Source organism: Brienomyrus brachyistius, chromosome 13 (genome assembly GCF_023856365.1).
Source record: "Brienomyrus brachyistius isolate T26 chromosome 13, BBRACH_0.4, whole genome shotgun sequence".
NCBI classification, from domain to species: Eukaryota; Metazoa; Chordata; class Actinopteri; order Osteoglossiformes; family Mormyridae; genus Brienomyrus; species Brienomyrus brachyistius.
In genome coordinates, this window is record NC_064545.1 from 18,983,659 (window position 1) to 19,009,928 (window position 26,270).

The following is a 26,270-nucleotide window of genomic DNA, read 5'->3' on the forward strand; positions in this document are numbered from 1 at the left end:
TACTCAAATAATTCATATTTTTCCCAGATTCATTTGAAGGAAAGCCAGCATACATAGATAATCCTAAAGAACGAAACATGACATGAATAAAGAAACAAAATACAGGAAACTAACTGGACCTGACCTCTGCGTTTTGACAAGTTCTGTACATGTTCTCCTGCGCCAACATTCATCTAAGGAAGCATAGCGGCAGCTTTTTTCTTAAAAAATGTTTCTGTGCTCTTTCTGTATGAAGGTCACATGTCGTTTTCCTTAGTTTCACACTTTGGTGCGACACAATAAAAGGTAGAGGCAAAGTCACAACAGATCCTTGTCTTTGTTCATATGCTTCCTTGAGCATATTTCATTCGTGGGATTCAAAGTTTTATCGTCACGTGTAGCAAGTACAGTTAAATGCGTGTCGGCCCACAGACTCATAGCAGATGTACAGAGAACGATAAATAACAATAAATAGCAACCATTGTCACTGAGTACAATCCTGTAATATGTGCAATATTACAGCATGAGGTGAGATAAAGCGGTGAATGACTGCAGCAGTATTCAGGTTATGTAACAATGGCGGTGTAGCTGAATTAGCATTAAAATTCAATGTAAATCAGTGTCTGTTGAATAGTCTTATGACATTTGGATAAAACCTGTCCCTGAATTTTGACGTCCCGGGTGTTTATGGCCCTGAACCGATTGCCAGAGGGGAGGAGGGAGAAGAGTATATGTCTGGAGTCCTTCGGGGTGTGATCTGCTTTTTTGAGGCAATGCGGGGTGTAGATGCCCTCAATGACTGATAGAGGAATGACAGTGATGTTCTTTGGTACATTCACTACCCTCTACGGTGCTTTGCTGTCCAGTTGCAGTTCCTGGATCGCCACTGCAGACCTGCACAGGTTTGTGAGGACCGTGGGTGACATCAGCAGCACTTCTCTCAGATGTCTTTGAGGCCCACGGGGGGAGATTTGCCATGTTAATGACTGGCTTTACGTTAACTAACTGAAGTTAATATTGTAGATCTATGGAGTCTACAGTTATTTTTAGAAATACTAGTTGCATTTTATTGGATGGTGGGATGATAATGGGTTTTAATCACTTTAGGATTATATAGTGTTGATCTTTTGATTTAATTATATTGCCTTTAGATTCTGTCATTAATGAAAAATTGTGCCTCCCATCTAAAAAATAAATGTAAGTACACTGGACTTATGAGAAATTCATTTTGTAAGTGAAATGCCCTTTACCCAGATTGTTTTGTGCAGTGAATCTGGGCAGTCTCCTGTCCTCTGTTGTTCAGTAAACACACAATTTATTCAAGGATTTATCTAGAGCATAAATCCCTATTGAAATACCCACACTTCATTTTGGAACTATACAATCAAATGTCTTCGCCATCTTGGGATCACAATAAAAAAAAACACACGAAAGATGACAATGCGGAGCCTGGTGGGTTGCTACGGTGATGCTGCCAACTAACTGCTCATTGGTTGTTCGGGTATAGGTGTGCACTATGCTGGATGTCCTTCACCATAGGAGGCATTGGCACCTGTCTGGATGGACTGTTTCATCTTCTCGTTTTACAAACTGTAAGAACCGTTAAAGACTAAAGCAACTTTTTTGTAACATGACACTGGTTCTTATAAGTATAGACAGCATGCATGTCCCCAGTCTTGTGCTGTTGATGCTGAATATCAGACTGTGGTACTTGGATGCCCTCATGTGGATCTCAACATTTGTCAAATACAACAAGGTTTGGTCCTATTGTTCCATCGGCCAGTTAGCTGGAGAGCCCTGCATATCTACCAGGATACTGTTTTAGGGAAAGAAAGTGTTAACGCATGTGACAGCCCATCGCATCACTGCGGCCGCGCCCAAGACGTAGGCTTAACGCCACCCGAGGGCTGAGGTTACGGGGAAGCCGGCCGGCTGTGGAGATGCAGTATGGTACGAGCGTTATCCAAGGTCATCGCTCTGGAGGAAGGTGAGAGGGAGCTCACAGGGAATACATGTCTAGGTGCGTGTAACTGAGAGAGATGTCGTGTAGGGGCACTCACGCTCAGATTCCGGCGGCTTCTTTTTTCCGCACATGTGGGTATTGGGAACCCGATCTAGAGAGGGAAGCTGTGCAATAGGATACGTTTGGGGGAGTTACCGGAAAATCCATCAAGCTACGCCCTCCCCCCCCCCCCCCCATACGCTCACTGAGGGAGGGTTAGCTTTTTTTTTCTTCTAAATATTCATAAGTATTTCTAAGTTCCATCTTAGTCAGCCTGTGAATTTAAATTAATGGTGTGATCCAGCCCAACCACATGGTCTGAGGTTCACTTCTAGTGCACACAGGGGCATGTGGAGAAATTCAGCCCCCCCCGACAAAACACCATCTTGGACCCCCTGCTACAGTGAGCTGACGGTAGGTTTGGGGGCCCCCGTGAACTGCTGGGCCCCCGGAAAATTCCAGCATATCCATGCACCTCTGGCCCATGAGTATACAGAAATGCAGCAAAAGTTTTTTTTATATATATAAATAATATAATAGGCAACTGCAACAGTTTTTAAATAATATAATAGGCAACTGCACGGACGCTTATGTGATGAATAAAGACAGAGTCCTGACTCCCCATCCACCTAGGATCAGACAGCAAAGTCATAATTCCTGATACCGAGTCATAAAGGACATTCCCTACGCGAGAAACCGGGCCTCCAGCGGGGCCTAGTGGTACAGATTCCTCACCTCGTTGGCCTGATAGGGGCCACATGGTCCATTAGGGGGTTGTATGCTGGGTGGGGGGGGGGGGGGGGCCTGGGGGTTGACCAGCTCTCGTGTTGTAACACAGAGGATCACTGCCAGGTCATTTGTAAATTACCATGAGGCTTAAATTCTCTTTCTGCACATGTTCTGTGTCGTAACATTTACTGAAAGGTGTAAATGACCCTCCCCCCACCCCACCCCAATGGGGAGATGTGAGATTCCACAAATAACCTTTGGATTTCATTAAAAACCACAGCTAATGTGGGGCATTTGAAATGTATGTGCACGACTGCAGATTTATCATCGGTCTGCGCAATTGTCTTTATTTTTTCCTGAATAATGAGTTTGCACGACACAAGACTTAACGATGAAGCATCACAATTCTTCCTAGGCAGTGTTTCCCAACCCAGTCCTCTGGGATCCACAGATGATCCATGTTTTTGCTCCCTCCCAGGTCTGGGTAGGAAACTAGAAGGAAGCAAAAGGTGGACTGGCTACAGGTTCCAGAGGACAGGATTTAGAAGCACTTCCCCAGGGACTGGGAGTCACTGGGGTTTGGAGAAAACAGTGCGATGGGTCGTAATAAACACAAATTGAAATGGTTTTTGTCTTCCCCCGGCTAACAGAGAGGACCCTGCAGAATGATGGCAATGACCTTTAGCGAAGGAGGTTAGTGTCTGTGGAGCAGGACCACTGAGCACTTCATTACTATTTTTTTAATGTAAACTTGAGAAAAAAAAAAAAAAATTAGGGTCTTAGTAAGACAGCTGAAGGGACGTTCAGCTCATAATTTGAGACATTTAGCTGTTAATTCTCAGCACTGGACGGTGATGCCAAGCAGGATAAGGCTCCTTCGGAGGGTGTTAGTTAGCAGGCAAATTACAGCATTTTACTGGGGATGTTAATGAGCATATTTCGCCATTGTCCAGTCATTCCATTCACAGAGTTTATTTTTGAAGCCTTCGATGAAATAATTATAGCAAAGTTGTGGCTTATCTGCTAATGCTGTGTGAGATACACTGGAAAGAGAGAACGAAGGAAATAAATGAAATAAATGAACTAAAGAAAGAAATATATGATAATAACATGAAATGAAGCCCAGTCAGAGAATTACATTCGTCTTACAAAGAGGAGCAGCTTCATCCTACAGACATAATTCATCCGAGACATGATATACAGTCTTTATTTCTGACCGGCACTAATGATGAGGAAATTATCCGAGTCAATTAGATGTGCCGGGAAACAGAGTTTGCAAGAAGCAGAAAAAATATCAGAGGAATACCGAATGCTGCAGATGGAGCCGAAGATCGGCCCAAAATCATACAAATAATGGAAAGCAGGCAGGCAGGCAGGCAGGCAGGCAGGCAGGCAGACAGACAGACAGACAGACAGACAGACAGACAGACAGACAGATAGACAGATAGATAGATAGATAGATTTTTTTTCACAGTCCAAAACATGCATTTATGCAAACTGGTGTCCAAAATTAGCCAAACTTGAAAGACTGTTTGTGAGTAAGTGTGTGCCCTGCACTGCACTGGCATCCTGTCCTGCCTGTTTCGTGTTGTCTTCTTCCTGGCATAGAGTCCAGGCTTGCTGTACCCTTGCACCCGATAAGCTGTTACGGACGACGGATGGTTGTATTAAAGTTCAGAATTATCTCTACCTTTTCAATGTTGACTAATTATTCCTAAATTATTCCTTCTTCAGAGTGGATATAAAAGCGTATAGTGCTAAGTATCAAAATTATGGATATTCACATCTAGATGGGAAATGGAGTTACAGAAATACTGAAAACTTGTGACGTTCTCCTTGATGTAACTTGCTCAAGGCCACACATCTGTACCCCAGGCAGCGAACGCAGACAGAATGATAAATATCTAAAGCAGGCCGTAGACATCAGGCCTAAGACAAATGCCAATGAAACATGCCCTAGTTAACACAGAAGAGTGCTAATTAATGTACAAACAAGTGTCGAGCAGATTCCCTGAATGGTGCTTTCCTCAGGGTGTATTCCCAAGGATGTGAGCATCACACTTACACCTGTAGATCATCTGCAGTGGTGTGGGTCTTGTTTCTCCTGGAATTATCATTCCAGCTTTTGTGGGGTGGAAAGGAGAGTGGTATGAGGATGGGGGAGGGCAACTCAAGGAAAAGGCAAGCAGGGATTGTGGGGGGGACAGAAACAGGTTGTGGTCCAGGACGCATTCACATGGAAACTTTGCCAAAAGGTGCCCGCAGGCGGGGGTGCCACTTAAGTGTTTGCCCAGAACTTCTTAAGTATCATAATTTATCTTCCCTGTGAGACTTACTACAGGACAAGTCCAGGTCAGTGGCCGGTACAATGGGGACGGCAGCGTGACCCCCTGCGCCTTCATATGCGTGTAGAAGGTTCTGCGTTGTTTATTTCATGAAAACCATTATGATGCCACTCATGTGTGACCGGGCTGGCTGAGAGCAGCGATATGTTTTTTTTTAGCAGCAATTGTAATTTTCAAGGACGAGGATGCAGAACTGAATTCAGGCCATGGCTGGGGGGGGGGGGGGGGGTGAGGGCGTGGTGCTAAGCGGAGAGGTGGGGCATGTGCCCGTGAGCACGTAGCTGGGAAGCAGAGGTCAACGGGAGAGTTTGAATCACAGTAACTGCTAGATGTCGTGTTCAAAAGTAAGTAAATTTGGGCCGGTCATGGTCATCTAGCAGGCAAATGACGTCAAGCGTGTCACACCCCAAAAAACTATGAGCCCTTCACTTGACACTCATTGGGTGAGAAATCCTTACAGGCCAATCTCTTAGCTTGTATGACTGAGCACCCTCGAAAATGTAACCCTTTGGAGATTTTGCCTTTCCTCACTTGTGCCTCATCCTACACCGAAATTGCCATTTCACGCTCCGGTGCCATCAAGAGACGCCAAGAACAATGACAATGACTCGCCAACTGCCAGTTTCCAAATATTAAAGTCATACTGGCTTTCATTACATAATACCCCAGACACATTACAGCATGTCGCGTAATGCTCACGCTAGAAGCAGAATTGTCAGCTCCTCCAAGTATGCAGTGAACTTAAGGTCTTGTGTGAGTGTTTACAGAACCTTAAAACATTTGGTCATTTGGGAGAAGCGGAAGGCAAATGCTTTGTCAATATCCGCCAAGCCCTGGTTCGTTACACCAGAATCCATCACCTCTTTCATGACATGTATTTACATATTTCTTCACTGGGAAAATGAAAAATTGCATGTTGATGTGATGGGTTTTTTTAGTCGAACATTGTAATTACATAATGACAGAGTCATCAGAGGGCCCAAAAGTCACATGACACAAGTCGTAAGGCCAAGCCTCTATCAAGTTCCCCCCTCATAAACTGCCCTTGCCTTGGATGCAAGCGTGTGATGGTGTCTCGTATCTCCGCTCATTTCACCGTCACGGATTCGGCCATGAGATTCTCAGCTTACATTTGGGGCCCCACGCATTTTAGTTTTAATATGTTTGCTGAGAATGGGAGACGGGGAAATGCTTAATTCAATAAAACATAATGCTCTGCTTGCCCAACAGCGAGGGAAAATAAATGAATTTTAAATCCATCGATCTTCATGCACAAACGCAGAAGTTCTCTTAGAAACATCCACTCTAATCCACCATCAACATGGGTTCACCTCCAGGAAAGCCAGCAGAAACCTGGGCAATTTAAAAAATGCAATGGGGAACCTCATCCACAGCGTGCCGGAGATTTGAATGAAAAATATGACCTATGGTTTATATGATGGGTCTGAAAATATGTATTTCCAACATAATGTGTAATTAATATAGTTTGTTGGATTCAGACTTGGGTTTCATCGCCATTCCAGAACAGTAAAGACGTCACCAACATGCCATCTATGCTGACGTTCACACGCTCTCCTCATGGTGGCGGAGGTCACCCCCAACAGCACCCTCTACCACACTCCCCCAACACCCCTCCAAGAGGCACTTTGGCCATATGCTGTCCAGCAGAATCCAAACGGACCACCATCCATCCAGAAATATTTATCTAGCTATTAAAAAGGGTTCAGTTGTCTTTGTTTCTATTTGACCTGGAATAGAGAATCACTGATGGTTTGGTCTTCATCGCAGTTTAAACGCAATTTGATCTGCATTACAGTTAAAACCAGATTTATCCTTGTTGCCTCAGTGGGGCGTCGCTTGGTTGAAGGGAAATCACCAAAATCTGCATATGTCATACCTGTATTCACTAGTACGGAGGGTTATGTTTAATTATAGATCTGCCTTCCTCCCAAAGACAACAAGATCAATAGCAACCCTTTGTTGCTGGACAGTCAATTAAAATTCTCATTTACCATGTAAGACCAACCAAGAATAGCAAACGTTTGTCTTGTAACCAATAATCAAGGTAATGGGGGAGGGGAGACAAACCGTTTCATCATAAAAAAAAGATTTTTTTTTCATTCAGGGGTGTTTATTTCACATGAGTCATTGTTAAGAGCAACTCTTATTGATTAAGGCTTTAAGTTTACTCTGTCCATTCTGCTCCTAAATGGTCCAGTAAATTGTGTTTTCAGCCACTTGCCAACCAGAGATAAGAAATGGAAAGATGTAAATAATGTAGAACCTGGACGTAGAATAGCCATAAAATTTCCTCCATCACCGCGTACCCAGTACAGCGGCACGGCAAGCCTGGGGAATATCACAGGCAGCATGCGCTACAAGGGGCGGGGCAGCCTGGATGGGGGTCTCGGGGCGACATTAGAGACACTAACTCAACTAAACTGCATGTTCTTGGGCTGAAGGAAGAAAGTGGAGAAGGCTACTTGAAGGACACCCACTCAGAGCTGAGAACTGATCTGGGGACAGGAGTCAAACGCCACAGAGCTGGAGGATGTGGGCACTCGCTGACACAATCAGGCACTATGGGCGATTCAGAGCCTCCAGTGTGCAAACTCCACGCACAGGGTGGGAATCCATCACACAGCCCTGGAAGTGTGAGATCACTTCCATTACGCAGTGGAAGAGTGGATAAGAAGCAAAAGTGGCAGCAAACGTGACCCAACCCACGTGTATCTCCCCGTGTCGTGAAAGTCACTTTAGATAAAAGCATCTTCAGAGGAATGAATGTGCGTTAATGACAGGAAATCGAACCCTTTTCATAACACCCCCCCCCCCCCCGCCCCCTCCAGCTTATGATGTTCATCAAAACAAAACCCTGACAAAAATTGTACTTTTCACAAAATCGCTTAGCAGCTGCATTTAACATTTGTGATGACGTGTCTCCCCACACCAGCAATTTCATAAAACTTTCCAGACGAGAAAACAACCTCGAACCAAAGTACTAACTAGATAATGACCTACAGACTGACACCGGAAAGATGTTTACTCAGCTAACACATGATATAAACTAATCAAAGCTGTTAATTAGTTAGCATCTGTTACAATACACATACACGCTATGAAGCTATTTCCTGCTAATTTTAAACAGCATTCCAAAACACATATTCGACATTTTGTCTTTGTTTAACTGTCTCCCAGAGCTTTTTTTTTCTTTGAGTTTTCTTTGTTGTTATTTTTCAGACAGTAACTGTCCGTTTGGTCGCATCTCTCCATATACACCACTGCGTCGTCCTAAGCCCAGTCACCTTGCGACAGTCCGCTTCAGGAGTTTGAATGACTAGGCTGACAGAGCTCTTGTGCAGTTTATAAAACCCCATCTCCTGAATCTTGCGTTCTGCTGGGGAAATTGCTGGTGACAATTCAATTCGCACTTATGGCTTCCATGGCCGTGTTGATCCACCCTCTGAAAAATGGACACTAAACTGGAACAAACAGGGTTTTTGTGGATTATCCCTGGTGTGCACCACAGAGAATGCAACATCGTGGATAATCCGTCTGACAATTGTGCAGAAATAATGTGATTGTGGCCAAAAAAAAAAAAGTGTTAATGACCAGCCAGATCGCTCTTTGTGACAACTCAGCAGAACAGGCATCTTAGTACCAACTGCCGGGGGGGGGGTCGTATTCTGCATGATTTGTTCATTTCATGCAAAAGAGAAGCAGGTCACAACCATGAGGCACGAAGGTCTGATGAAATGAAGCAGAGAAGGTGCAGGTAGAGGTTTTGGTTTGTGTCAGAACGCTATTGAAACACTTAACTGTGTTTCTTACTTCCAAGCTATTGCTTAGCACATTAACACATAACAGGTCACCCTCACTGCTACCAGTAACATTTTCTATGAATGCCATGTCTACAGGAATATATTAACACATTCATAACATGTTATAATGCATTATATTTATCAAAATGGTTACACTTTACTTAAATCACCCATGTATAAGCATCATAGATACCTCCATAATGCATTATAATGGCTTATACTGAACATTATAATGCATTATAAAGTGCATTATAGATGAGAGCTTCATAAAGCATTCATAATGCATAAAACATGGCTAAAATGTGTTGTGTTTTTATAAATAGTTAGTGTTTATAATATTTTATGACTGCATTATAATGCATTATGAAGGTATCTATAATACATGATGACGACTGCTTTAAGTCTTAACATACATATTTATAAAAAGGCATAACACATTAAGCTCTCCTCTAAAAATGCACTATAGATACCTTTATAATTCAGTTCAGTGCATCCGTAATACTTATACCAGCCCTTATAATGCATTATGAAGGTATCTATAATGCATTAAAGAAGGGAACTTTAAGCAAAGTGTTATCCTGCTACCCTCTAATTTTTTCCTTTCCTTTATCTTATTTGTCACCTTTTTTGGGGTGTGGGGTGAAGCAGGATTCCCTTTGTTTTTGCTTTGTTTCCAAAATGAATCCCTAATTGGGCGTGAAATGTGTTATTTTTTAATATGGAATTTTTGTTTGCCGTTGGGAGGGTGGGGGCAGGTCAGTGCAATGACATCCATCCATTCATCTTTGGGCCACTTATCCTGAGTGGGGGGATGGAGGCAAGAGTATGTCTCAGGCAGTACAGGTCACAAGGCAGGAGTACCATCACATGACAATCACATACACATAGGCACCGATTAGCCAGACTACAGAAGGAAACCTGGGTAGCACAGAAAGAACTTCCAACTTTACACATACATAAAGCAAAGGTGGGATTCATTCCGGGAGGTATGAGGCCACAGCTCTCCCCACTGAGCCACCATTGTGCCCAAAAGGAATGAGATTCATGGTTGATTTAAAGCAATTAAGTGTGCGGAGTTATGTGTGTGAAACGTTCCTATTGCTAGACGATAAGAGTCAGCTGGGCAACCTCTCCACATTCCTGTTGCCTACCGATAGAAAGGTCTAAACAGTCACTCCGCAGCAAGCCATAGTGTCACCAAACCTTCCATGACAGAACCTGAAAACATGACCCAGCCAGGTTCATAGCATGATCTCCAAAAATCACACCATCTTTATTTAAAAAGCCTAAGCACTTAACGCTTTGTTGGGCAAAGACGACGAAGCAAAATACTGGCGTATTCTTTCCGTGGAGCGAATTATTCTTCTCAGGCAATTCCTTTGGTTGTAAATGTAAAGCCTATCTTGGCAGAATTTCGTCTTCCTATTCACAGTGGCCGCATAGCTCATCTCTGCCTACAAGAATAACTCTCCGAAGAGTTAGATAACAGTCGATAAGGAACCCAAAGCGGCTCGAGCCTCCTGTGTATGCAATCACTGACGTCTGTTCGACATCAGCTGGGGAAGTGCAAAAGATTCATCGGCCTGGGTTTTTAGACAGCAATAATACTATGAATAAGCTAGACTCTGTAGAGAAGTTAAACCACTTTCCTGCTTATCTTTCTGACATGTATCTGCCTACAGAGTGTTATTAGAGTGCTTTGCAACAGATGGCCATGGATTCAGTCAAAGAAGTGCTTGGAAGTGCCTCTTTGTTTTGGCATGGCTACCTCTGCTAAGATGATCCAGACTCGCTTTGTGATGTCGTGAGGAGTCAGCTTAAGATATGGGGTCACTTTCCTGAACTTACTTTTCTGGACTAACACAGGGAGTGGGGGGGGGGGGAGTTGTCATGACAGACCAGCACTCACGCAGACAGCAGAATTCACAAGTTTATGTACGCGAACGGGTCTAAAATGGGTCAGTCTGTGCCGGCAATTAAATAAGAAACTTTTAACAAGAGGTAGTCAGCACACGTTCTGCAGAACCAAAATACAAGTCCCCCCCCCCCTCCCCCTTCGCCACTGGGCCTGAGCCTCAATTTAGAGACAAACCGAAGAAGAACTTGCCTGGAGAAGCAGGACAAACTGCAGTCATCTTGACCACCTGCAGAAGTTCTAAGTCCTCTTAGGGAATTTGAATTAATTACTCCTGAAACCTCCTCAGGTGCGTTGGCCTGGCGGTGTACTGGCCGCGGGGTGCTTCTTTGTTAATCGGTTGTTTTTGTATCATCAGGGTTTGGCCACAAACGCCATAATATACCATTAATTAGGGTCTGCCCTCACTGCCCGAGAGAGTAAGGATACAGAGCGATGACAGTCCTAACAAAGGAGTCATTAGTAGGCCGTAATTAGTTTCAACGGTTCGCACGCATGCAAAACAGGGCCTTTCCGTGTCATTTGGCAGAGACGGCCGGACAGCGAGCAACTCCACCCGTCACAAGGGTATCTGAGGGAGTCACACCAGCGTCCTCGCTACCCTTGGTATCCGTCCATCTTAACGGGAAGTGGGGGGAGGGGAGGCCGTCACCAGCCGAGGCAGAGGGGTAACGCGACGAGGCAGAGGCAGCTGGAGCGTGGGGTGCCGTGGATTGCCCTCGGAAGCTGTCAGGGAGCGGGGAAAGGTGGCGGAGATGATGCTGAGTGGTGGAGGCGATGACAGCAGGAATAGCGACAGAATGCTGCAATCAACAGGAAGAGGCACGCCCTCAGCAAACCCCCGAAAATGCAAGCCCAGGCCCAGATCCTCATTTCGGCACCTGAAGGTTGTTCTGGTGGGGAACAAATAAGACATCTGGGTGTTTGTCTCATCACGAAGCAGGCTGCACACTCCATAGCTAGGTACTCACTGAAAGCCAGAAATAAAAGCCTTTACAAGCGCTTCTGCAGAGTGCAGCTAAGGGAATTCGTTTCCTTGTTGTCAATGATGTTATATGATTTTCTGGATGTCTTCCTACCTCGCAACCACATCTGACTTATGTTCGCCTGGAAAGACAATCCACTATCATTTGGAGAAGTGGTATGCTGTCGCACCTATTGCTGATTGGTAATCAGGTAATTGGCCTGCTCTGTGATCTTCCTCTGAGCCACTGGCAAGTAGCTCTCAATATCATTTAAGACAGAGCAGTGAGCATTGGATCAAAGCTGTAGTCTGATGTTGGGGGTTGGTTTAGTTTGCTATTGTCCCTTCTTGGATTGTGCTAGTGTTGCCGGCAGAGTCACTGGCTTAGTGGATTTTGTTGCTGATGTCTTGTTCATAGGGTTCATAGTTCTGATTAGTTCCACAGCTGGTGTCCTGGGCAAATAATGTGCTGTTTTCAGGGGTGTTTCTCAATACCAAGAAAACAAAGATCGTACTTGTAGTCTTAGCAAGACTGGACCTGCTGACTTGCTTTCCAACTTGGGGTGCAATTGACCTCGTTTGGCAAGGATGCAACCGATTTATCCTTGATATTATGGCATAGGGCACTTATGACTTTGGGGTTATTCCTGGGTCCTGGTTTGCCAGCTCTCTGGGCCTGAGCCTGTCGTTTGCGCCCCTCATCTGGCTTCCTGGGTTCTTCCTGGGCCGCAACCCTGTCCTTGCCCTCCTTCCTGCTCTGGGCTCCAGGACCATCTTATTCCAGTATTGCAAAAGCGGTTATGAATATTAAGTGAACTAATGGATGGGTGTAACTTTACCATTGTAAAAGGAATGATCCTCTTACGCAATCATGGCTACAAGCAATTCAGGGAAAAGACGTGTGATCAAACTAGGCTGTGGTTTCACACACATAAAGAAAATACTTAATGCGTCACAGTGCCTTGGCTGTCTGAATGCTGGTGTGTGGATTAGGCCTGCCATTCGAAGGTTGTCAGTTCAAATACCGTCATAGGAAGAGTGGTCACATGACTGCATGAACAGTAGGGTCTTTCAGCACGGCCCTTGACCCAAAAACGTCCCAGGGCAGCCAGATAAATGCATAATTCTGACCCCAGGATTCAGTCTCACCTGTACATGTGTACATATGACTGTCTCAAAGCGCAAGATGGGATTTTGTGAAAACTAAAGTATTACTCTGTACCTGTGCTCATACAAATGGCAAAATGAAGCAGCATTTCATTACACTGCTAGCTTATGAAGACATTCTCATGCTTTGGATGCAAATGTTGCTCCTCTGTTTTCAGTATCCATATGGAAGCGGCCGCTACACGCTTTCAGAATGATAATTATAGCATGCTGCTGTTTGTGCTCTGTGTGCTATCACATTGTGTGAAGACCCAGTCATGCAGATAGCTGCAGACAATTCGGAGAATTTGCTATAGCCTTGAAAAGACCCCATTCCAGTGAATCCAAGGCTGCTGTTAGTCTCTTTGTGTTTTTACATGCATTATCTACAATGTTCCTCCAAACCAATCCAGATGGTTTGTATTTTCGCTGTCTTTGAGGCAGGGGCCAGAACAGCCCACCTACCCATCTGCTGGAAAATAAAGTGGCGAGATGCGATTCCAGCTCCATTAAGTGCATGGCACGGAAAGCGCAGGCCCTGTAAGATCTTTTATAGCAAGGCCACCGTGAGGCTGTTGTTTCTGCAGTAATTCCGGGGGCCGCCTGTGTGGGAATGAATTGCAGCACGACAGGGGGATATGAGTTGGATTAAATAAAACTACTGTTGGTTTGGGTGTGTGTGTGTGTGTGTGTGGGGGGGGGGGGGGGGGGTTGAGGGGGTAAATTCATGAGAGTTTCAGGATCCTTATGTAGCACCTCAGCTAAAACAAAGACATTTGACAGGTGGTGGAGAATGAGAAAGTCAGACTGAATGAAACAGTAGCTCGACTTTGCAGAGAAAATGCTTAACAGAGAGACGGAAGCTGTCAGATCGGGTCATTATGAAACAGTGGTTGGTGATTAATTCCTCCAGGGGGGTGGGGGCGGGGGGGGGGGTCCTTCTCTTCTCCCAGTTATTATTACCTCATGCTCCCCAATCCAAGGGTCTGAAGTTGCATGGTGGAGGAAAGTCAGTCACCATATCAGAGACATTAAGGTTTATAGCCTCAGAAAGGTTATGCCGCTCTGAAAGCGGTTACTACCAGTTACTCTAGTCCTCTCTCGAGTCCCTAAGCTGGATAAATTCCGTCCACAATTACTGAGATGTGCAAGATTCCTTGGTGGCATCGACAGTAAAGAGCCATTGCATAATTAGCCATAATTCAGCAGTGCTGGAGGTATTAAATCTGAGATTTCTGAGGGCAGGATGTGTGCCAACTGCAGAAATGAAAATCGCATTACTTCTTCATGCCACGTGGCCATTCCAGGGGGCGACGCCCACAGAGGAGGCGGGCTGGGATGTCAGCCGCACGCATCCATGGCAGAAATAAATAAAATAGTATTTTCTGCAGATCCGGCTGACCGTGATAGACCGGGCCTCCTATTATTACCAGTGCTGTGATTCTGCAGTGTCGCTCATCCTCATTCCATTAGCTCCTGGCCCCCGCCTCATCTCGTCCAATCAAAGGCCATTTGATTACCACCAGCAGCTTGCCTGTTACGCTGTAGGTGGCAAAGGAAATGAACTCGACTGATGGCAGCACCGAAAAAAGAAAGGACAGAAATAAACTTAAACTTCAGGGAGAGGCAGATGGCGAGGAAGAGAGAGGGGCAGAACCAAGAACATGGAGTGAGAAAGAGTGAGCACACGTGTATGTTTAGTCACTCCAGAAGGTCTCTTGTGGACCTCAGAGTCACCATGGAGTTCACAGTGTCTGGGCAGGTATCTGAACAGCAGCAAAGTCCAGTCAGCCGCCTGTCACAGGAATACAGTCGCCTTTCAGCACCTGATGACTTTTCTCGTGTGGTCTCTTATTTAAAGTTTTTTTTATTAGTGGCCGAGATCTTCCCCGAGAATCTGTGTGAATTTCAGAGGGGATCCGGAGAGGGGGCAAAAAAATTTAAACGTCTGGAAGAAAATATGCAGAAACATTGCAGTAATCGCCATGCTGTCTAAACATGCAGTTAGATGGGACCTGTGCGGAGAGAGAATTCACATCTGTCTCAGAGCCTTTATCCAGGGAGCTGAGATCTTACACTGCCTGCGCTGCCTACTTTTCTTACATTGCTGTTAAAAAATACAGGCATAGCTGTCTCCATGGAAGCCTGTCACTCAAACTCACACACTTCACAGGGACAAAGACTGGTGGCGTAGCCTGGGTGGATCTAAGAGCCTCTTTTCTCAGTTTTTAACAGGTACAAAAAAAAAGGAAAAAGAAAAACAAAATTCATGAAAATAGAGGTCTGCTTGTCTCGCGTTCATGGTAAAATGGAAATTGCCGTCATGTAGCCCATAGTGCCGCCAGGTCTTCTAAACAGGGTACTACCGCCGTTATTCTCCAAGTAAGTTCTTTAGACGGGCTACTTGTGAAAACAAACAAGTGAGACGCAGCTGACAGCAGCTAGGAGCTGCCGATGTCTGTTATCCTGTGATTTAGTCCGACTAATTACCAAACGGTCGTTCCGATTCTAATGATTCACGTCGCATATGTTTCTTAATATGCGCTTTTGTACTCTTAAAAGGTGTCGCATGTCAGATCATGCCGGATGACGCCTGTGAGCCCTGCACCTCCTCAGCGGGAACGCAGTGCGGTCGTTTTTCCCACGTTTTCATTTCGTTTCTGACATCTCCACTCTGTTACTCTCTCTCTCTCTGCATATTTACGTGGTTACGGAGATAGGAACCATAGGAACCGGGCACCTCTTCTGTAGCCCGGTCGCGACCCCTCGAGTGTGTAGGACTCCGATCACTTTTCCTTCTACACCACTCACTTCTATATGCTTTTCCTTAAAAAAAAGACATCCCGATGTGTTTTATGTAACGTGAATGACACGCGTCGGTGCCAATAAAGCAAATACTAATGATACTTATGCAAACAATATCGGCATTAGTCAAGGACATCGAAGCTGCCTAGTTCAATATATAAATATACAGAAATGTGGAGGAAACAATTGGCAGAAAATTCTCAATATATTAATGCGTTTTATTCCAAATACTGCCAAATATAGCAGATAACCTTAATAATATTTTATCAGATAGAGATCTTCATCAGCTATCTCGGGAACAGCCACTGCGGCGTTTATGAACGGCACGACTTTGATTTCCCGTGGTATATTAAACAGTTCATATAAATGAGGGGATATAATCGACAATATATTTTGTGCATCGTTGTCTTGTCCGTAATCTGAGTGTTTCCAGGGCGATGGATTTGATGGTAAGATGTAGTAGTAATAACCCATATATATATACATAATAATATATATATATGTGAATATGTACCGTTTCGATAGTGGCCGTTAAGCAATGCACAGCGCCGAGAAGCACCGCGGACCCCCCCTGCACTCGGGAGCGCTGTGAGGTGCGTCCTCTGCTCCATCCCTCCCTCCCTCTATCCACTCATCCAGGGAGGAAGGGAGAAAAAAAAAACTGCAGTCACACGATAACCTTGAGAGCAGCCGCTCGCTGTGCTGGACCACGTTAAGCTGAGCGAGCCGTGCAGTCCGGGCGTGGGTGCGAACGTTTCCGGCGAGCGCGGCTCCCGTCACCCCTCCGTGCCGGCGGAGCCTATCCCCGATTCTCAAAGGAAACCTGGGTGTCGGGATCTTGTGAAGAGATGCTGGGCTACGCGGATTCGGGTATCCGTTGGCGCTGAAGCACCCGGACGTGTCGGCATCTGAAACGGGGGAAAAGCTGCTTACTTTCGAGGGCGATCTGTCCAAGCGATGGACTTGAGATAGTGGATCTCCGCTTTTGTGTCTCTTCGCTGGGAGCTGCAGTCGGGCGAGTTACGAGAGGATGTTTGGGAGCAGCTGGAGGTGAGTAAAACGCTCCGGGCTCGCCTGCGGCTTATATTTCGGAAGGAAAAGAACTATTATAGCGATGAGAATTAGGATGGGTCACGTTAACAAACATATTGGCATAGGATCAGACGGATACCAAACTGATATAACTCCGTTGCCTGATCAAGACTTCCGACGGACAGTTTACTAAACACAGACAAATCCGACGGAAATACAAAGATCAACAATAATTAATTCGAATTAAGGTGTATGATCCCGATTACAGACTTCATATCTGTCATGATACCGATCTTGTAATGCAAAAGTCTTTCGGGAGGGATAGACCAGTGTCTCTATCGCAGTTTAGATATGGAGGACGGAGGTGTTAAAAATGATCGGATCTGCAATGGATTTGAATTCCGAAAGCAGAAGGTAAATCAGCTGAAAGAGAAAGGGACAGTGCATGGACAGGACTGGGAGCGTGTACGGTGCGCGGGACCGTGCGTCTTCTAAAGGGAAATTTCCGTAAGGCAAATGCCATGGCTCATCACGCAATCAAATATAATAATAATAATAATAATAATAATAATAATAATAATAATAATAATAACAACAATAAGTCATGTGTATTGCGTACAAAATTCTTATTGGTTTGTGAAGCTTTGCACCTATCCGTTTAATATCAGATCTAGTGAAATGCCGCTACGAACGGCCTCAGTTTAAGTGGAGCTGAGCGCATTTCAGAGCAGGGGGATCGGACGTGGTCTTTGGGGGCTTCTCCTCGCTGAGACTTTGCGATGCCTGTGCTCGGTGGTGCGGGAGGCGCCGGCCGGCGGTCGCTCCCAGCCTTCGGAGTCCGTCGCGGGCAGCGCTGCGCTGCGCACGATCAACACGCCCAGTGTTATTTACTTAGTTAAGTGAGACACTGTGGGGTCCGTCGGTAAACGTGTGATGCGTGATCCGTAACTTGTCTCATTGCAAACACGCAAACATAGTCTTATTTGTCATCTTAATAGTCTTTGCATTCACAACATAACTTGTGTGATTCTTTCCATTGTCCTCGCCCATGTGCTTTCTGTCAGTCTACCAGTATCATCTGATAATTTTAAGTGAATGAGCGGAACAAAATCCTGTTATTTTTCTATTATATGTGTTTTGAAGTGTTCTTGTAACATTGATAAGCAGTCATATGTATACATCTAAGGATTATTTCAGAGTAATTAGGTGGGGCATTCTCAGCATCGATCTCGCACTGTATTTGATCTGGTTTATAGCACAGAGTAAACAGCTGTGAATTATGTACTTTATTCAGCGCTACAACATACTGGGGGGAAATGTCTCTTTGCAGGCATTTCGGATACGTGAAAAGGGAAAATCTGCAAGGTGTGGCTTGTTTGTGCTCGCAAACACAGGTCTCCTTCCTGGAGAATTTCCCAATGGGTTTTCCAATGATTGAACTGCTAAGGACTTGAACGCAACACCAATAAACCCTGTAGCTTATTTATTTCGTTCTCTCTCTCTCTCTCTCTCTCTCTCTCTCTCTCTCTCTCTCTCTCTCTCTCAAAAGGATTTGTTTCTTAGCCTTTGCTGACGGAATGAAATGGCTTATTTATCTTTTTCCGTATATATAGAGGGAAAGTTTTCAGACAATCATGCATTATTTTGAATATAATTACATTTATTATTTATTACAGGACTTCTTGTCTGTCTCATTTGTGTGGCCGAAAAACGAGACAGTTTAGTTGATTTAACTATAGCAGTTGCATCCATAGTGGTTGAACTTAATGATTTTGTTGTCAGTTATTAGGCGATGTTATTGCTTTGTTGTGCATATGCAACAATGACGTACGAAGTCATTGTTTGGCGTTACGTTTTCCGACTGGCTATGTCGATTATTCGCGAATTTGTTGGGGGGTGCCGACGCGGTAATTGCGTGCGGTCGCTCCTGGGGAGTCCTGGCCGCTCCCCTGCGCAGTTGCAGCTTCCCAGCCACTTACCCTCCGTGTACGTCTGACACCTGTAGTGCTGCAAAGACAATTACTTTATAAATCCCGGCTGTAAAGACATCGGTTCTGATTGAACAATGGCGTGGAGATGTCGGGATTTATCTTTTTAAAGGAAATATGATTTTGTTTGTTTGTTTGGTTTGTTTAATATTAATTAAATATCCGTTTTAATTATCATTTCATTTAATTATCCTTAATACAATTTATACACCAAATAAGTAACTGACTCGGGGGAAACTGCTGTGATTATCCCACGGTTTGATGCGAGGTCCGATACTCGGCTACTGCCACAATAAATCTAAATTCCTAGTAATTCTGCAGGGCCTCGGAGAGATATCATTTTGAAGATTCTCCTGTACGACCTGTAAATATCGTGGTGACATGGATTTTTCTGTCAGATAGCAAAATGGCCGTGTAACAAACTCCACGGATTATCCAGGTAAACATGCGCTCTGGGGCTTCTGAGTAAACGTCTGTAAATAGGCGCATGCATGAATTTTACATAGGGAGAGAGGATCTGCGTGTGGGCCGCCGTTTGTGGTTTGCTGCTGGACGGCTTAACCCCGTGTTAGATACAGAGAGAATGCACAACCCTTTGTTCTTTACTGGCAAAGAAAAAAAATCAATACGCCATGCAATTAAATATATTTAACTAGCTGGGTGTGGGGTGGGGTGGGGAGGGGAGCGCGAATATGGTAGCGGACCGGAGCCCTGGAGGTTGACCTGTTTAACCAGGTCTTTGCTGTGCGGGATTTCTATCATGATTCACCTTTAGAGGCTTTGATTAGATTATAAATCCGTGCTCCTTTACTCAGATTTGGGTTAATGGACAGCGTTTCTTCCCGGATGTTGCAGCAGGAGCATTTTGAATGTAAAAATTAATGTTTTGTGTTAAATGTTGGGGGGGGGGGGCAAACGAATAATTATGAAATGTGAAGGGGAGCCCTCAGATTTAATGGCGGCGACGCCCATGATGGAGCCCATAGTTTGCATTTATTTACGTCTGTGCATGGTGCCAACTCTTTATAGAGGCGCCAAAATTTAAAGTGGGGACCCCTGCTGGTCAGCAAAATAAACTGAGCCCCCCTCCCCCCCCACTTACGGTTGAGAAAAGGGGGACCCCCGTGCTCAAGGTGACGGTTTGCCGGGGGATATAATTTCTAGCTGTTCTCCTGCCTAGATGTGCACGGCTTACAGTTCATCCTGGGTCTGACTGTTGCACAGTACATGCAAATCATATATGACAGACAACATATAACACAATCACCTATACCTGTTTGTAAAGTGAGCATGGGACCTTCGCAAGGAAGCACAGGGACACCCCGTCCATCACAGCGCCCAATCAAACCCACATGTTATAGGGAACTTAAGGTCGCGCCACTTAACTCCGTGGGTTTGGACTGCAGGAGTAAAGCAGAGTATCTATAGGAAGCCGACACAACAACGTGAGACTGGGGAAGGTCCAGGTGCAGAGCTGCGGGTGAGAATCGAAGCTGCATTCTCAAACGGGGAAAGTGTGAGTCGCATGCAGTCCCCTCTGCCTTTTCCATGGGTAAATGTGTGTGTGTGTGTGTGTGTGTAGGTAGGTCTACGATGGAGAACAGCACACCCGCTAATCTCTAAATGAAATTGCTGCACTCTGGAAAGTGAGAGCTCTGCTGGCCAGCCATTATTTTACCCATTAGTTTGTGCTCAGGTGTTTTGAAATTGAATGGTGACTTAATGAGAAATAAAACAGTCCCTGTGCCTGAATTAATGCACATAAACATGAGCCCTGGCACTGATCGGGGCACCCTGCGCGTGACCTGTGCACGATGCTTTCAGCTGGGGGCCGTGGGAGGAATCGTCGCGGCGACTGCAGGATGCCAGCATCTTCCAAGAACCACCCAAACTTCCTATCTATCTGACGTTCCTCGCGCTCATTCTATTCCTCTCTCTTCTTCCCTTGCTTGAGATGTGCTTCATGGGCCTTTATCTGTATTTTTTTTTTAACTAGTATTTACTGATCCATTGTTGCTGTTATTCCTGTTATAATCCAGAACATACACATATAGCACACATAGGCTTTAAGGTTGCACACTGGCTGTTATAAAGATCTTAATGGACTTTACATTATCTGTGGGCAAAACCAACCAATCAGAGAAAGGTGGTCAGTGTCAAATAATTTCATAAGTCTATGTAAGATATTGTTGATCCAGCACAGGATGACGGTGAGCTTAGAGCCTGCTTATGGAGGGCAGGGGCACGAGGCAGAGAACAGCCTGGATCGGAGGGCACTCAGAAACACTAGGCCAATTCAGAGACATTAACTCAACCCTGCCTTGTATATATCAGTGATCCACATTCACTCCACACATCTGGCCCCAGATGTGACCAGAATACAGACATGGTCAGCACACAAGCCAGCGATGGTTTTATGACATGCACACAGCACCCAGTTCTCAATGCACGGAGGGAAACTCGCCAATCATCACATTGTCATGCATTATGTGTGATGTATGTGTAACGTTTCTCCATTTAGAATGAGGTAGACGAGCTTTTGGTCTTTGTTCCGTTTTTTTTTTGTGGGATGCTTTAGAGAAACAGTTTTTTTTTGGCATGTGCTTCATCTGCCGGAAACGGTGCCTGGATCTCCCTGCCCACAAAGAGCGCCCGGCTCGCTCGGATTAGCTCACGCTTGGCGGAGTAGCAGAGCCGCAGTAATGAATGTGATTCCACACCTGCCACAGAAACGCAGGCAGGGGTCACCTGGCACTGGCGCCGGTCACTGCGGCCTGTCCCGGGAAACAGAACCGGGCCACCGCAGGGTCGCGGCCTTCAGTGTGGGTCGCCGCCTGACGACATCTCTGTTCGGCACGAGCGCGGGTTTGAAGGCTGAGATGATCTGCTGCCGGCAGCACACACATGGGGAGCTTATATGTTTGGCTTAGTTTATTCATGCATTAATTTCCATGGATTATTGTGAAGGAACAAGAAGAATATTCTGATCATACCAGAGAGTGTGAGGACTTGTGACTTTCTAGGCAGACCGGTGATTGAAAGACAGGGTGACAAAAGATGTGTTTTAAAGACCCTCAGTGGGACAAGGGTCTCCCTTTATATATGTATTACATATGTGTATGTGATTATATATACAGCATATTTGTATAATATATAAAGAGACTCAGCAGGTAGTACTGTAATTAAGGACACATTCTTGTAACGCAAAGGCTTGTGGTTCAAGACCCTCTCATTGCAGGCTTGGGCTGTTATACCCTTCAGCAAGGTATTTAACCTAAATTAAAAATATCCAGATGGATAGAATGTAAGTTTTGCTTTAGATAGAAAGCAGCTGCTATGCAACAACCTTTCATTCCCAAGCCAGTCTCACCACGTCCATCTGCTGAGCAGAGACCGCGGCCCACCGAGGAACATGTAGGACATTATAAACGACGTCTACCAAAGTAGGGCAGGAGTATGGAGCTGCCTGTCAGAGGGTAGATGTGAAATTGGATCACCAATCCATTGTGGATGCTTATGAGATACAGGGTCTCATAAGTCACGAAATGGGCTGGTCTTGGGTGGGATGGGGAAAAGAATTGGGTTTATTGGGGTACTGAAGTGGAACGGAACAAAAACGAGAGTCTCGAAAATAGTGACACTATCTGTCCCAGTGGAGAGATTGTATTGTATTTTTTTGTTGCCTGTCCCATCTTGGTCTTCGTGGGACACAGTGACATGTTTACAGAGTCCATGCATGGGGGCTGCAGTCCAGGGTCTTCATCTAGCATCCTTGAGGCAATTGGAGATTTGGTCAAGAGCCCAATGGTGGTATTTACCTGTCGACCCTGGGATTCAAACCAGCAACCTTCCGACCATAGATACAGAGTGCTCTCCCACTGAGCCATACCCTGCCCCACAAGGGAGACACACAGCTTAGTACGGACATCTGTTGGGTGTTCATAGGTGAGTGTCACATCAGGGTCTGTGTTCCATGGAGCTGGAGTAAAAGCAGTAATATTTGGTGAAAGCTTATAGCCTACTGACACCACAGTGTCTAAGTGAGCTATAGGTTCGCAGCACACAACATTGTTTAAGGTATCATTTAAGATGTCACCAAAGACAAGGCTGGGGGCGGGGAGGAGGTGGTCAGTCTTTGCACAAAACTCTTGAGAAGTCCACCATTATCCTAAAACCAAACGGTTGAGTGTAGCCTTTGACAACAATCCAGCGATACACAGCACAATTTTTCAATGTTGCGTTTTCTTTGCAAACGCAGTACATGAATGGCGAAGCGGAGTATTTTAAACTCATCCCACCCCCATCCTTCCACCCCATCGAACTACACCAAAGAATATATGGTAGGAGTTAGTGAGGAACACCACACAGAATACTACAGAATTCTGTAGTATTGCTGCACAGAACACAGAACGCTACACGTGTAACGGCAAACACACCACCGTGGAAATGAAAGGGGGGGGGGGGGGGCTGTGTTTTTAATGAAAAGTAATGTAGGGACAGCATCCATTAAGGAAGGATGTAGGGTATTTATGGACTGACAGATTCTGATTGTAATAATGGATCAGACTCTATTGATGTGCTCTTTTTATAAAAATGATTTAAATCTAATTTAGTAAAATCTATTCTGCTTTCCAAAAATGTTGGACTGTTAAGGCCGAAAGTCGCTGTGGTTGTGAGGACTCGATATGCAGCGGTACGCCATTGATGGTCCTGGGGTCAGTTCATGTTTGTAGTGTACAGTGCCCTTGTAAATATTCGTACAGGCTTAATGGCACGGCAGTTATTACTGCGTACCACGCCACAGATCAAGGCAACCACACGGAGTGTATAAATAGAGGCTTTGACCAGAAATACTCAGAAATGATCAATAAGTTTAGCGGCTTGAGCTGAAGTTCACTGATCACTCCCTGGCTGGGCATTTAGATGAGGTCAGGCTAATGTTTTATTATGTATTTATTTATTTCTTTATTTCTAAGTGACTATCTGCCCCCCCATTTGCTGTTCAGATTCAGCACCAGCAACTGTGAGTCAAACCCTGGTCCCCACATTGTACTGTAAAGGACTATCATTGCTCCAGTGTGCTCTAATGAGAACAGGACACGGTGTGTGAGTGTGTGTGTGTGCATGCAGGACGAGGCTGGTGGGGTAGCCGTACGCTGCACGTTAGATAAATGCGTCTGAGATGAGCGGTGTCCGTGATTGACTGAAATTGGGCTTTTTATGCCGGGGGGGAGAGACTGACCCTAGCATCTCCTTAATAGGGCCCCCACCTCATTAATGTTTATCACCTTGTGGTTGCCAAAATGGCGGAGCTTACTGAAGGGTAACTGAAAAAGAAGCAGCAGTCAGATAATTAAAGAATAATCAAAACGAAACGTTTGTAGTGCAAGCCAGTAGGTTATGCGAGCTTTATCAGGTTTGTAATGAATAAAACCCAATGTTAAAGCAGACTAATCACTTTAGAGTACATTAAGGACATTCAGGCTGATTCATCTGCGGCCTGGATCCCATAATGGTCCCATGGTTCTTAAAGTGCTTCTCTGACTATTCCTGAATTTCTCATGCACTTATAATCCCCCAGCAGACCTGCCCAACCGTCCCTGGACCAACCCTACCCATAAAATCAAGGTGCATGGTCCTACTTTGCAGTTCAGTTTGGAAACGGGGCTGTTGTGAGATGATTGTCGTCCATTATCTTCTAGCAGTTCCTGGTCAGGAATACACTTTTGGTGAGGTAATCAGGGGGTGTAGTGGAGAGGGGGTGGTGTGTGGATGGGCCTCCATATGGACCTTATAATTACGAGGTATTTACAGACCCGCATGCTCATAGGATGAGGTCCAGAATAATATCGTCCTCCCCCAGCCCCCCCATACCAAGCATGTGTGTGTATTACGGTTTCAGTTCAGGGATCTCCAGCCTTATGTACAGTGAGAGCTACTTCTTGTGTTTTTATTTCAGGGTGATGGTAAAAGTTGTCACCCCGGGGGGGTTGGTAACTGTCTGATCAGTCCGATTTTTAATAAGTGTTATGCAAGCATGCTAGCACCTCACAGTTGACGTGCTGGTGGCCACTGCTTTAGAAAATTCCCAGAGCGATGGCTGTAGCCACAATTAATCCCCGCAAAAAGCTATTTACACAGCTGCAGTTCTGCTGTCCAGGGAACGAGGTGGGAAGCGGGATGCGGCGAGAGCTGCTGGAGATAGCGGCTCGTTTTCAGCGCTTACAGAAGTAGCGTGATTTGAGCCGGTCTTTTAGGCGCCGTACGGAGGGGATTCTGTGGGGGGGGGGGGGGGGGGGGCGCTGTCGGTGTTCTGGTCACCTGATCCCACAGGAATGCATACGAGTTGGGGTGGGGTTCAGTGGGGGTGGGAAGAGAACAAAGCAGCCATTAGGACCACGGGAAGGAAGAGGACCCCCCTGACTGCACAGAACCCTAGAGCGGCGGAGCAGAGGAGGTCGGAAGGAGAACCCTGCGACCTTCAAGATTAAAGGCAGCGGGGAGATGGAGGAGCAGGCTGAAAGGAAGAAAAAGCAAAGGAAACGAAAGAGGAACCTGGAGCGGGAGGGGTCGTGCGGGAAGGGCAGGGCGGACGCCTGCCACGGCTCGCTTGGAGGTCTCCTTGGAGAAAGGCGAGAATAAGAGCGAGAAGTGCAGGAGGTGCAGGAGGTGCTGCGATGGATGCGTGTGCAGAGTCCATTTGCAAAGATAGAACATAAAGGCATTAATATTGACTAAGGGAGTAATGCATTTGAGAGGAAGACTGCAAGGAAGCTGCCTTTAGCTGGATAAACAATTATTAACCATTGATGTCATGTGTACAAGGGCGTATGTCTGGTTTCAGCATTGGTACAGAGCAAATCAGCCCTGAACCCCGCCCCCACCTCCCTAAACACACACACACGATACGCCTGTAATACTGATAAGGACATGACTCTAGCTTCCTGTGCACAGTTTGCAGGCAATCAAAATGTCACCATTTTGTTTGAGGGCCGCGAATAGAGACCAACCTAGGACTGTGAACTCCGTAATGCAAACAGCCTGCGACGGGACGGTTCGTTTACTGGACGGCGAACAAGCCAGAATTAGAAGCTAACGTGACAGTCGTGGCCCAGTACTTTTCAGATGTGAATTTGTGATTTTATTTAAAAACAGCTCCACCCTGGACTGCAGGATCTCTTATCACCAACGTCCGGGTTCGAGTTGCACATGGATCGCTCCGAAATGAATCATTAATTTAGCTGAGGTCACTTGGCTCACCGAAATTTGAACCTGTAGCTCGTCTCTAACCACCTAGTCAGCTGCTGTCCTCTTTACTATCCTGTTCACTGATGTTTACGTGTCATTTTAAAATAATAATAATAGTAGTGATGAAAGGACACTTTTGAGAAATCTAAGCTTGGTGGCTGTGTGGGCCTTGCATAGCATTGGTGACTGAAAAGTACGGCTACATTGTCTGGTGGGTTTGCTCTGTCAAGGGCTTCCTCGAAACCTGCGTGTAGTCTAATTATAAATGTGAGCAGGGCCTTCTGTCAGCTATCTGT

At 45.5% G+C, this 26,270-nt stretch overlaps 1 protein-coding gene across 2 annotated transcripts in view; it reads left to right on the forward strand.

Annotated features, from left to right (window-relative positions):
• Positions 1–26,270, forward strand: part of LOC125706336 (leucine-rich repeat and immunoglobulin-like domain-containing nogo receptor-interacting protein 1) — a 106,651-nt gene that overhangs the window by 60,565 nt on the left and 19,816 nt on the right. The window contains exon 1 of one of the 2 annotated variants that reach the window (XM_048972998.1): positions 16,384–16,756. The exons of the other annotated variant lie outside the window; for it this stretch is intronic. The gene's annotated coding sequence lies outside the window, so the exon portion shown is untranslated. Of the gene's footprint in view, positions 1–16,383; positions 16,757–26,270 lie in introns of those variants that run through there. 2 annotated transcript variants of the gene reach the window in all.